The following is a 16,511-nucleotide window of genomic DNA, read 5'->3' as shown; positions in this document are numbered from 1 at the left end:
GAACATTTTTGTCAGATCAAGGTTTTTTCGACTCCATTTGGGGTCCTTAACAACTGGCCAAAATTTGAGAGGGATCGGTTACGCCTACGTTTTGCGCATCGCGATTGAAATTTGTATGGAAATTCGTATGGGAAAACGTGCTTTTTTGTATTTTTCCTATTTCATCTACTAATTTAAATAAAGTCATAATACTAAACCCGTTAAAGTATAGTTCATGATATACCTTACAACTTTGCCGAAGACAGCAGGGTGCTAAAATGCTCACAAAAAAGTTATTATGCTCCAAAGTGAGGTATATCGAAATATATGCTGAAAATGACTTTTTCTGCCATCACTGCCCGCTGGGTCAATTATAAACTGCTATAGCACTTTGTGGGTGCATTCTATCAATTTGGTGTCTTCAGCAAAGTTGTTTGGATTTACATGCTCTTTGAATTGCATTTGGACATTAGTTCGAAATTTCACCGCATAGGTGGCGCTGCGATACAAACTTTTTTTATTACGCATCCTAGAGCTTTGGCGTTTTCGGCAATGTTGTAGAACACGAAAAATTATGAAAGTTTGTCGAGGACACCAAAGCTCTAGCACTCAACCCAGCGAAGTTATAGCGAAAATAGTAAATCATATTCAAAAATTTACGTTTTTGCACTTTTTTATATACTTCTTATAGTGCCATGAATCGTTTATCTTATATTGCGCATTTCCCACCCCACTGGACCCCTTTCGCAGTTAGTATAAGTGCGGGATCGTGAATAAAACTGCGATTTTGCATCGAATCGTGTCGGTGTCTTCTGCGCACTCATGCATTACAAAGTGCTGAATAAGTGCGCAGAAGACATCGAAACGATTCGATGCAAAATCGCAGTTTTATTCACGATCCCGCACTTATACTAACTGCGAAAGAGGTCCAGTTGGGTGGGAACTGCGCAATACTAGCTGTCCCGATAAACGTCGTACAGCCTGCCTACTGTGTTTTTTGACATACAGCTCCATATGGACGTTTCCCGCAAAGTTATCTGTGCGGGAGCCCCCGTTCCAGAGACCGGAGACGTCTCACACCAAGCTGAGAACCTTCCCCGGCCCCAGAAAAATTCACATACAAAATTTCACACCGATCGGTTCAGTAGTTTCCGAATGCATAAGGGTCAAACAGACAGACAGACAGACAGACAGAAATAAATTTTTATATACATAGATACATAGATATTTGTATTTTATACCAAATATAACTCTTTTATCTCCCGAAATACCATTTCCTGGAATGGCACACTTGCCGGAATGATCGATCTCTTTGAATAGGATAGGATGGATAGGATGTTTATATTAACATAGTACGAAGCATTGCCTTCTTTGGCTTTTCTTTGACTTTAAGGAAAACAGTCCGGGAAATGACATTTCACGAAGTGTTATTTCGGAAAATGTGATATCACTAGTACAATAGGAATTGAAAGATTTATTATCGAGTATAGTGCACATAAAAATGTTTTAGTATGTCAATATACAGGAAGTGAATCAAAAAAATCAAAGGGGCTACATCCTCAATAGCGTTGGTAGATCGCTTACGCTGAGAGTTTACTACTTGAACATACATCTACCTCGCACTATAATGGTTAAAAGAAATATCATTCGTAATATATTAGTTATATTGGCAGATAAGGAAGGAGTATCCTCAAATATATATTTTAATATGTACAATCTGGGAGGGAGAAACCGACACGAAAAATGTGTGTGTCACGGCAAGCCGAGATTTCGCTGTCATGAGCTGTCAAAGCGAGCCCAAAATCATAACAACGCTTTCTGCGGACGAAGTTGAGGAAAGAGCGTAACTGGTATTAATATTTATTTCACATTGAAATCATACAAGTTCAATTCCATTTTCTTCCCATAGAAACATAAAATAATTACAACAACTTACATGTTTCGTAATAAAATTCAATCAGTAACGGGGTTTTCGCTGTTTTGAACAAACATTGAGAATGAATCTGGCTTTCGATTTGAATAGGTCGAATCTACATAGGAATCACAGCAAACTTGGGACCTATTCAAATCGAACGCCTGGAATAACAGTAAAACATTCATATCTACTTCAGTCAAGGTTTGTCCGGAGAGGTGAAGGTTACACACCAAACAAAAACGAGCGATGTGCATGCCGGCTGTCTTGATGGTTGTTGACCCAATACAGTTTTCTTGAAGTACGGTGAAGTTTTGTTTTATATTTCGTGTGTAGTATCTAGAATACCCATGGGAATGAAAACTACATTATTTTTTATGTGCGCAAAGCAGATAAAAGCGAATCGGTGGCTCAAATCCTCATTTTATGTGCGGCATTTGGATTTCAAAGTGTTTACATTAAATATAATTGAATTGCACATATTTTTCATATGCACAGCTATAAATTCTAAAAATGATACATTTATAACTTATGTTAACTGAATTTAAATTTTGAGTGCATCGATTGATATTTCAAAACGTTCAAAACATTTCATCAACGGAAAAATGGTGGAGCAAGAAAAAAAACTTTTGTTGCTGGCCGAGTTTACGGTCGATATTTCAAGTCTCCCGGTCGAGTTCCAGCAGTTTTTTTTTTAGGGTTACGTATTTTAATCATTTTATCATTACGTAATAATGATCAAAATATGCCAACAGATCAAGATTACCACGCGGCAATGCACGTTGACCAAAGACGATCTTCTGGAAGATTTGTCAGAATCCGACATAAACAGTAGGTGAAATCTACCAACGGATTTTTGCTTGGATACAAGAGCCCGTAAGTATATATTTCGTTTTGATTGATATAACAGCATTTGATTTAAATGAACATTTTCTTTCAGGGTTTTGATATCACAGCTTTGCTCAAGTGGAGGTGCTGGTCGTGAAGCAAAAACGCTGAAACGGATTACGAGTTTGGCTGCAGTACCCGTAACGCGCCGCGCCACCATGGTCTTCCGGGCAAAAAGCTTTCTAAGTTTAGTTTTTGAATCTGGTCCAAATATATTTTTTCATCATAAAATAATTAGTCTGGATTATTTTATTTCTACAAAATTACATATAGTATTTATTTGTGATGACATATAAAATGCAATTGGTTGATCTTTAAAATGAATTAGTACAGACCTTTATTATTTATGTGCATGGCATGTAGAAACTACGGTGGGCTAGAAATCTGGTACTATGTGCAAGGCCAGTGAAATTTATGTGCAAAGCTTGATTGCAAAAATCTATGTGCGTGGCATATACAAACTAGATGCGGATTATTTTAAGTGAGTGTACAATTCCCTACTTTCAAGGTAGCTGCAATGTAGTACATATGTCACACGTAGTACAAAAACGCAAACTTTGAGATATGATTTACTATTTTCGCTATAACTTCGCTGGGTTGAGTGCTAGAGCTTTGGTGTCTTCGACAAACTTTCATAATTTTTCGTGTTCTACAACATTGCCGAAAACGCCAAAGCTCTAAGATGCGAAATAAAAAAGTTTGTATCGCAGCGCCACCTATGCGGTGAAATTTCGAACTAATGTCCAAATGCAATTCAAAGAGCATATAAATCCAAACAACTTTGCTGAAGACACCAAATTGATAGAATGCATCCACAAAGTGCTATAGCAGTTTATAATTGACCCAGCGGGCAGTGATGGCAGAAAAAGTCATTTTCAGCATATATTTCGATATACCTCACTTTGGAGCATAATAACTTTTTTGTGGGCATTTTAGCACCCTGCTGTCTTCGGCAAAGTTGTAAGGTATATCATGAACTATACTTTAACGGGTTTAGTATTATGACTTTAGTTAAATTAGTAGATGAAATAGGAAAAATACAAAAAAGCACGTTTTCCCATACGAATTTCCATACAAATTTCAATCGCGATGCGCAAAACGTAGGCGTAACCGATCCCTCTCAAATTTTGGCCAGTTGTTAAGGACCCCAAATGGAGTCGAAAAAACCTTGATCTGGCTAGATACGATCGAATTCACGTTTTTCCATATAACCCTTGACCCACCCTAATCCATATTCTTCTAATTTTGTCCCAAAGACTATACCGTTGAGATCCATTACTTCGCACCGCCAGATATTTAGATTTTTTATCATAGAACTCATCATGCCGTCGAGATAAACATTTCTTGAATAATCTATGCAATGTCAACAATTCATGTTATAACGCTTTAAGATGTGTGCGAGAATTTATTGAACCAAAGGCATACCACAGGATCTGCATACCACTTAGGACCCTAAGATCAACTTCTGTGATCTCAGAGACAAATAGACCCAACAGTGATAAAAAAATCTTAATTACTTAGAGAGTTGGTGTCGTTGGCAAAGTTGTTTGATAAGTTAAAGACTTTCAGCTGATTTACCAATGGACGTGAGATTTCGCAACTGGGCGACGCTAATTAAAGGTTTATAATAGTTTGCAAATGATTGGAATTTCTCAAAAAGTTTCCTACAAATTTTGACTAGTTGAGAAACTAGCAGTCAAAATTTGAAAATTTGTGGGCACTTTTTAAAAAGTTACAACTTTTCTTTTCTGAATAAATATAAAGTGCATGATTTTTCAAAATTTCAACTACCACTAGGCAAGTAGAACCTTAAACCAAACGATTTTTAAAGTGAAGATCCTTGAAAAGTTAAACAACTCTCTAAGTAATCAGGGTCCTGAGATGTATGAGTCGGTGATTCTTGTGATATCAAAGACAGACGTAACACTGACATAATTTCCATCCCATATATTTCAAGATCCTTATATTATTTAGACAGTTGGTGTCCTTGACAAAGTTGTTTGGCTGGTCAAGAACTTTCAATTGATGGTATGACTTCAAATTCTTCCCGCTAGAGGGCACATTTTTAGTTTCGTTTATCTCAAGATCCTGAATAGTTAGAAATATTGTTGCTTCGATAAAGTTGTTTGGTAAATCAAGAACATTCAGTTTAATTGCCGTTTGGTTTTAATTTATGCTGCACCGTGGCGCAATTTGCAAATTTTCAAAAGCATACCACTTGTTTGGTTAGCTCTGCATGAAGATGGGGCGCTTCAAGCAGAATACATATTGTAGTTCTATTAACTCTTATATCTTGGGACAAAGTGAATCAAATCAAATCAATTTTTGAACATTTATGACTAATATATTGATCTTTGATTGCCTTCTTCTTCTTCTTCTTCTTTATGGCTCGACGTTCACATTGGAACTTGGCCTGCCTCTCTTCAACTTAGTCTTCTTTTGAGCACTTCCACAGTTATTAATTGAAGGGCTTTCTTTGCCTGCCATTGCATGAATTTGTACATTGTGTGGCAAGTACAATGATACGCTATGCCCAGGGAGTCGAGAAAATTTTCCCGACCGGAACGGGAATCGAACCCGCCGTTTCCGGATTGGCGATCCACAGCCTTAACACTAGGCTAACTTTGATTGTCATTTGATTCGAATACAATAGGGTAGTGGAGGTATTTTGGCCCGGGCAGGTATTTTGGCCCATTTAGGGAGTTTTTTTTACATTTATTATGTACTAAATCTTGGTAAATTTTTATTGGAACACGAAAAGTAATCAACTATGTACTGATCCTTGTACTGATCTCCATTTCGGATGTCAGTTAAATATGCTGTTCAGTATCAAAAAATAGAGAAAATGTTTTCACTTCCAATGAAATGTGCGAAAAAGCATTGAGAATTACTTTTCACAAATGAACATTTTGATGATGTGAATGTAGTTAAAGCCTTGTTAGAACTCAAAATAAACTAAGTAAAAAGAAAATCGTGTTAAGTACTGTTCCTTTGAATTCCACTAAGAATTGGCATCCTTTGACAGATACGTATTTCGACCTCAACTGTAAGGTCGTCTTCAGTGTCTTGTACTTGACTCGTACACAGACACTGAAGACGACCTTACAGTTGAGGTCGAAATACGTATCTGTCAAAGGATGCAAATTCTTAGTGAAATTCAAAGGAACAATACTTAACACGATTTGCTTTTTACTTACAGATATTCCCCTAACAAGCCCAGGTTAATCATCATCAAAATAAACTGTTTTTAAGCTCGGTGGAGCGATGACATTTACTAAAATGGTTGTTTGAGATATGTCCAAAATATATTCAGCATAATCACATGAGGACATATTTTGACCCACCTGTCAGATTCATTCCTCCAGTTCCTTCTAAAGGGAGAAAACATTCATGCTAACGTAATGTACTCTGAAAACGGATAAATGGAATACGTTGGGGCCTCTCGTAACTTGGGTTGTTATACGTTTATTTTATAATGAGATGGCTATGGGTTCAATTTGTGTCCTAACAACTTTTAGCCAAGTTCAAAATTTCAGGTTTTCAATCATCCTCCAGTTTAGAACAGTTGTCCTTCTCGGTAATTAGTTTGTAAATAAAAATTACTTTATTTTTAATGGCCTTCCCACTCATTACAATATGTGTGGAATGCCCTTATATTTAGCAAAATCCTAGGCAAAATCACACTTTCTTCGAAGCGTTACGTAATTTATGCATGGTGCCTGAAGTCATCCAATAGTTACGCAAGTTTTGCGAAACTTTTTGTTTTTACGAAACATCACACTATAATGTGTAAAACCCTAAAAACTACCTATTGCAACGAAATGTCTTCATTTTTTAACGTTACGTAGTTTTGAAACGTTCCCTGCTTCAGAAAGGGAAAAAAAGATGTAAAACTCACGTAGTTTTAACTATGTGTAAAGTTTCGCTGTGGTTCCATCATTTCATCATGCAACAAAATTTCATGAGGTGGGCCAATATAAAATCAGGTGGTCGAAAATAGAAGCCCGAGATCCTTCAGGAGTTTTGATATTTCTTGTATTTACTACAACAATTTTGAGTTATATTTGGCTCCTTTTGACAGAACACATGTACCTCTACACTCAGAAATAAAAGTATACACGGAATTACTATTATTTATGCATTTTGTATCCGCATCTCTCTCACTCTCTTTCTGTTTTCATGCTATCCGCTGCTTCGTCTGGGTTGACAAATCACTTCGCTTCAACCCAGGCTAAACGGCAGATAGCATGGAAACAGAAAGGGAATGAGAGAGATGCGAATACAAAATGCATAAATAATAGTAATTCCGTGTATACTTTTATTTCTGAGTGTACGTAATGCCTACTGAAATTATTCATGTTTTATAGTGAAAACCTTCTTTTATCGCTGAATTGTTCATCCGTTTCCTAAGGGGTCCAAAATACCTGCTTACCCTATGTCCAAAGTGAAAACAGTTCCAGCTTGTAAAATACTTTTTGAGAAATTCTAATCGATCGCCAGCTTTTGCAAAATAGAAACTAGCTTCTTGTAGTAGCGAAATGTCGCATCTAATGGTAAATCCACTGCAAGTCCTTGACTTACCAAACAATTTTGCCGAAGAAACCATCTTTCTAAGTAGTCGGGGACCAGATATATATGAAATTTAAAATTTGTAAGTTCTCTAGCGCCGCTTTCTGGTGGAACATTAAACCAAACTATCCATCAACTGTAAGTCTTTGACCAACCTAACAACTTTGCTGAAAACACCAACTCTCGAAGTTATCAATACCCCAAGAATCTCAAGCTTGTATGGCAAAACCACATAGCAAAAAGTTCGATGGGCCTCTTTCTCATTTCGTTCTATATAACGCCACGATGCTCTGCCCCAATTATCAGCTAAATCCGTTAACATTAGAGCGGTGCTAAACTCGTTTGAAGTTTGTATGGCAGTTTATATGGGAAAACATCGGTTTTTGCAATTTTCTCGTGAGGGGTTCAGATTTTCCTTAAAACACGTAATAGATCCTATAGAAATATAGCCTGGGATATGCCGAAAAACTTTGTCGAAGACCGCAAAGTAATCAGACACTTGCGAAAAAAGCTATAGCCTAGACAGTATGGGCCCATTGAATGAGATTTTATTGCTATTGTTATTCCTTTACATGTTAAATGTTAAGCACCACCAAATGGTCTGCATGTAATATCTTTTCTTACAAGCCTCGGATGACTTTGCGGTCTTCGACAAAGTTTTTCGGCACATGTAAGACTATAGTTCTATATAATCGATTATGTGTTTTAAGTAAAAATAGTGCCGTTCATGAGAAAAATGCTAAAAACGATGTTTTCCCATATAAACTTACATACAAACTTCAAATGAGTGTAGCACCGCCCTAATGTTAACGGATTTAGCTGAAAATTTGACCAGTGCATAGTGGCGTCATATAGAACAAAATGAGAAGGGGGCCCATCGAACTTTTTGACATGTGGTATTTTGAGCCACGCTACCCAAGATATATGGTAATTTTGTCAGTGTTTCGTCTGTTTGGCTCTGATATCATATAAATTATCGGTTTGAGTGGCATTTGATTACGATTTAAAATTTTTACAAGATCGCAGTACAATTACAATTTACACAGTTTTGGAATTTGTATACAGCGTAGATTTTGGCCAAACAACACCTCCCCCCGTCTCTCAAGAGTCTACGTAGTTTATGAACGGGCCCTAATGGTTCGTAATTTATGAAAGATACCTTAAAAAAGGGCTCATACACTACGAGAGGGGAACATTATTGAATATAGAACTACCTTTGTCCACTGCAGGAGCCGTCCAAGCCAGAGAAATTTGGTGTTTTGCACAGAACTTTTTTTCGTTACGTTACAACGCAAACTTCAACCAGGTGAAGCTCAGGCGTCAGTGAACCGATTTACTTTGTTTTTGTCTCATTTGAAAGATATTCTGGAGTACAAAGACCATACAAAATTTCATATTTGAAACTTGTTCTGAATTTGAATAAATTTCATAAAGGTTGCTTTTCCGTGACGTTACAACGCTTAAAAAATCTATACTTTGACCAGGCATACCTCAGAGTTGTAAAGTATTACAATTAAAATTCTATGTATGCTAAAGAATCTACATACATTCATCCGTTAATCATGGAAGACTTTTGAAAAATCAGTGCGTTGGTGTTTAAAATACGGCAGCTTTGATGAATAGTGTCCCGACTAGATGGACATTACAAAATTATAACAAGCTGTGCTATTTTGTTACAATAAATTTTTATAACAAGGGTTGTTATAAAACATGTACCGTTAGTAGTTAAAATAACAAAAATTCTAACAAAGTTCCCACAAGAAAAGAACAAAAATGTAATAACTTTTGTTATGAACATAACAAAAATATTACAAAACTTGTTCCATGAAATATGATAGAATTTAACAAAATTATAACAAATTGTGTTATAATTCCTTGGCAACCTTTTAGGGTAAAAACTATTTTTTATACTCATTTTTGGGTAAATATTTTTAAGTGTGTTATTCTATTTTTTAGAAAAGTAGGTAACATAAAAAAATAGTTTCCAGAACGTTATAAAATTTTCGGATCTGAACGGGATTCGAACCAAGACACCTACCATCGGTAGCAATCTGACGCCTTTGCCAATGAGGCCATCACAACACTTGAAGAGGGCGGTGATAGAAGCTTTACTGATTCTACGTATTTCCAGTTTCCTCATTCAAATCCTTGTTTGTCAGACGCACACGAGCGGGGTAGTATGACGTCACATTGAGCTCGTTGACGCATAATAGACTTGATTTGTCGATAGTGATTTTGTTTTAATCTATCACAATTATATCATATGCAGATATGATAACAGCTGTAGATATAATTTAGTTATATTCCACATTTTTTTTTAAATTTAAGCAATGCAATGGAATCTATCATATAAGGGGTCATCCATTAACTTTATCGTCACTTTTGGATGAGGCGGGGAAGGTTGAAAATTTCCAATTTTATCGTGACGTACTTAATAGATGTTCCCTAAGAGCGAAGCAAAATAGGTAGAATAAACAAATTTCATGTTATATTTTTTAGTCCCACTTTTGCTTTCTCCATGCTCAATAACATTCACTACTTGGTATATATTTTTGGCGAAATTAGAACAGCAGTACTGTTTTGGTATTTATTGTAATCGATCTAATGTTTTCGCGTGTAAAGATACGTCATTTGTATAAAATTCAACTCAAAAGTATTGGAACCCGATCAGAAAGGCATAACAAAATTATAACCGATTGAGTTATTTATTTCAAAGATTTTTCATAACAGAATGAGTTATAAAAATCGCCGGTTAGGTGTTAAAATAACAAAAATTATAACTGAAATTGCTCTAGCCATAACATAATTATAACAGGTGTTGATACAATTTTAACAAATTTATAACAAAGTGAGATATAAAAAATATTGGAATGATCAATAAATTATAACACATTTTGTTATAAATTAGATATAAATATATTGGGTAAAAAATAAGTTGGGTAAAATTTAACTCATTTTTTGGGTAATTTTTATTAAGAGTGTTATTTATTTTAAGCGCAAAGTTTTTTGTATAAAAAAACTTGCCCCACGTAGTATATAAAAAACCCACACCCAGACGGGAATCGAACTAAGGACGCCAACCTTCACCTGCAATCCGGCGCCTTAATCAATGAGGCCATTGCAGCACTTGAAGTGAAGGGCGGTATATGATCAAGTGGTTCTTCGTTTTGGCGGCTGGTCTATAAATAGACTTATTTGTCCAACGTACAGGGGAGAGAAAATATGACGTCACATAAAAGTGTTCTTGATACATTTGATCGCAATTACGTCATCTTAGGATATAATAGAGCGATTCCAAGCAACAGCATCAAAATTAAGGAAAATTTTTAATTCATGATTTTCTATTGAACTGAAAATTTGCACAGTTTTTCAGTTCCATCTAAATCGCCATTTTTCGATATCAAATTTTTATTTAGAGCCACGACTAACTTTTCAAAAGGGTGTATGTGAAAATGGTTCAAAAATATTCAAAAATATGCACAGCAAAAACGGATTGTTCGATTGTTATGAATTTTTCAGCAAAGTTAGATAGCTAAATGGTGATTTCTAAGAAAATATACACTGTGAAAAAAAATCTATTTTATCATTGAAAAACATCATTTTTGTCACAAAAACTCAAATATCTCAAAACCCTATCTTTTTACCAACTTGAATTTTTTAGGGAAAACGGTCCATTGTATTAGCAATCTACCATAAAAATTTGGTGATGGTAAACTAATAAACAAAAAAGTTATAACATTTCAAAAATTTCACAATTTTTACATTTAGTAAAAAAAATTTTTCTGTGTAAATTATTTCGGCCGGGAATCGCGATTTGATGCTGATTTTATTGTTCAGCAAAGTTAGATAACTAAATGGCGATTCCTAAGAAAATATACACTGTGAAAAAAATCTTTTTTAACATTAAAAAATATCATTTTTGTCACAAAAACTCAAATATCTCAAAACCCTATCTTTTTACCAACGTAATTTTTTAGAGAAAACGGTCCATTGTATTAGCAATCTACCATGAAAATAAACAAAAAAGTTATGACAATTCAAACATTTCACAATTTTCACATTTAGTAATAATTTTTTTTAGTGTAAATTATTTCGGCCGGAAATTGAAGTTTGATGCTGATTTTATTGTTAATGGCCTTGCGTGAGTAAAACAAGTTGTTTTTATTATATATTATATATACATATAATACAATATACTATGTACCGTAATGTTCCGATTTTATCACGCCCTCCGCGCATTAGTCGTTTATTCATTAATTTGCTGTTACATTTGAGGACAAGTGTTTTCCCTCTTCTTCAAGATGAATGTTGAAAGCGTGTTTTGCAACGTTAAAAATATTGAAATGGGTATAGATGTTGAAGAATATTACAGGGCATTTTTGAAAAGGGGCGTAATTAAATTGTTTAAACAGATGTCGCTGATGGCAATTTCTCAGTTGTTGTCGTTTTCGAACTTCCTGCGCCCTGCTTTACCGATGATATACAGATGGCTCGTTTGTCAAATTCTAGACGGCAGGACGTGCAAATGCGTAATTTTGTACACAATGTGGACATTTGGGCATAACCAGTCTCTTTCAGTTTATCTATGGTGCTTTCGGTGAGATTTCGTAACTCTTTTGAACATTTTTTTTCATCAAACGGTCTACAAGAGAGCGTTGAGTTGAAGACCTTTGAGAAAGCGACTGTTCATCTTGTTCGTTAGATTATAATAAACAAAATCACTTATTAATTTTAACTTACTTGTTTGGTGTTGGTGGCTGAAGAAAAAAAATACTATACAATTTTTAATATTCATAGCGGTAGTATTTTTTTGTTTTTTTCGTGAGCATTGTCAGGTATGTATACAGACAAACAAACGTAACACTGGCGAAATTTTCATTGACCACGCCTTCAACGATCATTTTGAATCTTGGTTGTGGCTTTCATAACAAGAAGAGCGCCCATCGTTTTTCTTTGCGTTTGACGTTTCAGCGCCTTCTGATGACGATATTGCACAACGCAGTGTTTCGTGAAACATTTCCACCAGGTGGTGATAGTGTGAACTGGGCGATGAATTTTCACTAAAATTGTTCTAGGCGTTTCGTCTGTTTGTCTGTGGTATGTACCTCTTATGCATTTGTTGTTGTTGAAGTTACTCGCATTCTTCCGATCATAAAGTCTGTTCTCTACACACTTAATTTTGATTACCGCACGGTGTGTCTGGTATAAGAAATTTATTACAAAAAAATAGGCATCGCTAATTTTTACGTTACGTGAAAGTTGACGCTACTAGCTTTCATTCAAGCCCAACATCGAAATATTCCATCGGGGGAACTTTTTCATACAAAAATTGGGTATGTTTGTTAAGTAGAAATAGGGATTAATTTGGAACCGTTCATTTTGTATGGGGAAAAACAGTATTCTGAAAAAGTTGTTCGAGATCCCTCGGTGGATTTTTTTGAGGGACCGTGCAAATGAAAGCTGGAAGTCTCTATTTTTGAATAGCGAAAAATTTGGCGATGCCCAATTTTTTGTTATAAACCTTTCCCATACACACGCCGTGTACCGAGTTCGGTAATTTTTTGACGAGATTAAAACTGCTGAGCACCGAACTCGTTCAGCAAAAATGCATTGTTTACCTTTTCCATACGATTTTGACAGTTGTTTTACTGAGCCTCAGTAAAATCGATTACCGAAACTACCGAGATCGTACTGCTGTTATAATCTCGTCAAAAAAGTACCGAACAGGCAATTCAGAAATAAGTGTGTAAGAGGGATTTTTTTTGCGGATAAACTAGACGTATACGCGTATAAAAAAACTTTTATTATACAGCTTTTGTCTTAAAAATAAATTCAATTCCATTTTTCTTATAATCAACAGCTTTTCAACACTATCAAGGGATTTTTTCACCAGTCACGTACAATAAAAAGTATGACAATCTCAATATTTTTGATCACAACACTGGATCGCGTCTAAGTTTCAAATAGATACTATAGTAATTACGAATAATCAAACTAAAGTATCATGAAAACAACTTGTTTAATTCAGGCGGTAGCCTTTACAATAAAATCAGCATCAAAATATAATTCTCGAAATAATTTACACAGAAAAAATTTTTTTTTGTTACTAAATGTAAAAATTGTGAAATGTTTGAAATGTCATAACTTTTTTGTTTATCAGTTTACCATCACCAAAATTTTATGGTAGATAGCTGATATAATGGGCTATTTCCCCTAAAAAATTGAAGTTGGTAAAAAGATAGGGTTTTGAGATATTTGAGTTTTTGTGACAAATATCATATTTTTTCAAAGTAGAAAAAGAAATTTTTTACAGTGTATATTTTCTAAGGAATCATCATTTAGTTATCTAACTTTGCTGAAAAATTTTTAACAATCGAACAATCCGTTTTTGCTGTACAGCTTTTAGAATATTTTTGAACTATTTTCGCATACACCCTTTTGAAAAGTTAGTCGTGAGTGAATATGAAGGTTTAATATCAAAAAATGGCGATTTATATGAAATTGAAAAACTGTGCAAAGTTTCAGATATTTTTGAAATGGTCGCTCAGGATCGACTGACATGACTCCGTGGAATTCCTCAATAACAAAAGTGGATATAATTTAGTTATAATTGTAACTCAAGAATTTGCTCTGCATTTTGGCATGCTTTACCTCATGATTCAGACCAGAAATAAATGTCGTATCTTCATCAAAGTTGTAGAGATAGTGAATGGCTCTTAAACAGTGGAAAGAGTGGCATACAATTTCACCTTCTCTTGGTGCTTGCGAGCAAATAAATTAGAACATTTTGACATATGTTATTAAATAATTATCTAATGTTCCTCACCATCAAGGAACTTCTTGCCTATGGCAAAGTTATGCAGTAATCTGGTGGTTAGAAATTTCACTGCTTTGTGGCGTTAGTGTGCATTTCTGTGAGATTGTCAGATTTAGATGGCTTGTGAATTAAATAATAAAGTATTTAATGCACAATTTTAATATTACATGGTACAAGAATTGACATACTGATGCAATTCTGTGGCGTTTGCTTTGCCTCGTGACCTCATATAATGTTTTCATTTTCAGCAAAAAAGAGTTTAAACAAGAAATTCTTCCACTAGTTGAAAACACCTGTTCGGCATTTGCTTCGGCATTTGCTCAAGATGCATGACGATGTCCATATCGGTAAAAAAGAAATAGCCTTCTGCTATTGGTTGGTTTTGAAAAGCTTTTAATAGAGTTTCTTATTTTGAACTACTGTACAGATTATCACATCTATTTGATTTCAGTTGAGATTCTGTTTTATTGAGTAAATCCTGTTTGAATAACCGCTTTCAAATTGTGGAAGTTAAAGGAAATCATTGAAGCCTGATCGGTACTCTATCGGGAGAGCTACAAGGATCGGTTTCAGGACCATTGATGTTAGTCTTATTTATCAACAGCCTTCTTTCATCTTTGAAAGTATGTAATACCCACACCACATGTTTGCAGATCATAGGAAGCTGTATTTCTACTGAATTAATATGGACGTTAATTGCATGGTAATGAAACGTGTCTCAACTAGAAATAAATAAATTTCAAAGCTCCACAAATAATTTGTAATCAATCAATTCTTCAAAAACTAAGGTGATTTTCATTTGCAGACGACTAATTGATCCAGTTGTATCATGTTAATTCAATAACAATAATAAACTTCTAATTTCAGAATAAAAACTTTCATAGAGTACAGTGAATATATTTTCATAGCAAAGACTTTTGTTTTGATCGAAAAAACTGCTTTCAAATATTTGATGATGACGATGATTTCAATCACGATTTGTTTGTTGTTTTTACTAATGTGTATTTCAACACTAAGCTAATTCTACACTTTAATGACGAATTGTTCAACGTTAACCAGCCGCAGTTTATCGCGGAAACATTGCGCCCGTTTGATTTGTACAAGGCGGCTGATTATACGTGACAGCTCCCACCCGGCGGCTGCAAAAACAGTTTTAGACAAGGTGCACACCGTGTACAAACCATAGGTGCGCGGTCTAGCGCGATCTAATACTGCGCGTTTCGAACGCAGCTGGCTGAGAATCCAAGATTAACGCGGCAATATCTACCTGGGCTTTCTTAAAGGTTTTGATCATGATTCAAACTTTTCTAAAATACTACATTAGTTTATTTAAGGTTTGAATTTCAATTTGTGTTAGTGAATTTGACCCTAGATAATCAAGAAATCGATTTTGAACTTCCAATAAGGGATAATCCTCAATCTACAAGTATGTCAATAAATAAATTTAATGAGTAACCTGAATTTTCTTAAAGGTCTGGATCATGATTCAAACTTGTCAAAAATCCTGTATTTTACAAGCACAGTACCACCACACAGCGGCGTAACTGCGTACCAAACACCACTTGTAAAATGTTCATTTGATATAAACTGCATTTTCAAAATTATAACTGAGTTTGTTATAATGTTCATATAAAGATGATCAAAATGAATTTATTTGTATTATAACTGACTTTGTTATAGTTCTGATATAATTAAATCTGGGTTTTTTGTCCTTTTTGTCAAATATATCTAAATATAACAAACGTTGATATATCTATCAACCGCTGATATAAATTTGTTACATTTTTGTTATGCCTTTCTGATCGGGTAGGGGGGGTCTAGCCAAAGTCTACGCTCCATACAAATTTTAAAAATTTTGTATCGACAAAAGTCTACGAGGGGGGAGGGGGCTGGGGTCTGAGATGGCCAAATTTTAGTCTACGTGGTTTATGAACAGCCCCTTAGTCGTATCGTGCTGAGGAGCGTGGGTTCGATTCCCGCCGCAGCTGTCAGGAAAAGTTTTCGGCTTTCGGCTGTGCCACTGGGCGTTGAATGCTAGTCCGTTGTCTAGTGTCGTGCTTCCTTCAAAGAGCGAATAGCTCACTGGAAGTATTAAGGACAAACGTCTTGAAATTCCGCTTCAACAGTGCATCAGAACTTCAGCCGCACAAATCTCAAGAAGCAAGCTTCAAACAACAGTGCATTTTATTATTCTGCTCTTGCTCACTTGTAATAAGCTTCAAATAAAAAGAACATGTGCGCTGGTTTTGTTTACGAAGAGATTTGTGCTCTCGAAATCGTGAGTAGGTACCAAAGTCGGCCATTGTGGCGGCCATTTTGGGATTCTTTTTTTTTATCTGTATTAAC

Source organism: Aedes albopictus, chromosome 3 (genome assembly GCF_035046485.1).
Source record: "Aedes albopictus strain Foshan chromosome 3, AalbF5, whole genome shotgun sequence".
Taxonomy (NCBI): domain Eukaryota; kingdom Metazoa; phylum Arthropoda; class Insecta; order Diptera; family Culicidae; genus Aedes; species Aedes albopictus.
Note: the sequence above shows the minus strand (reverse complement) of the source record.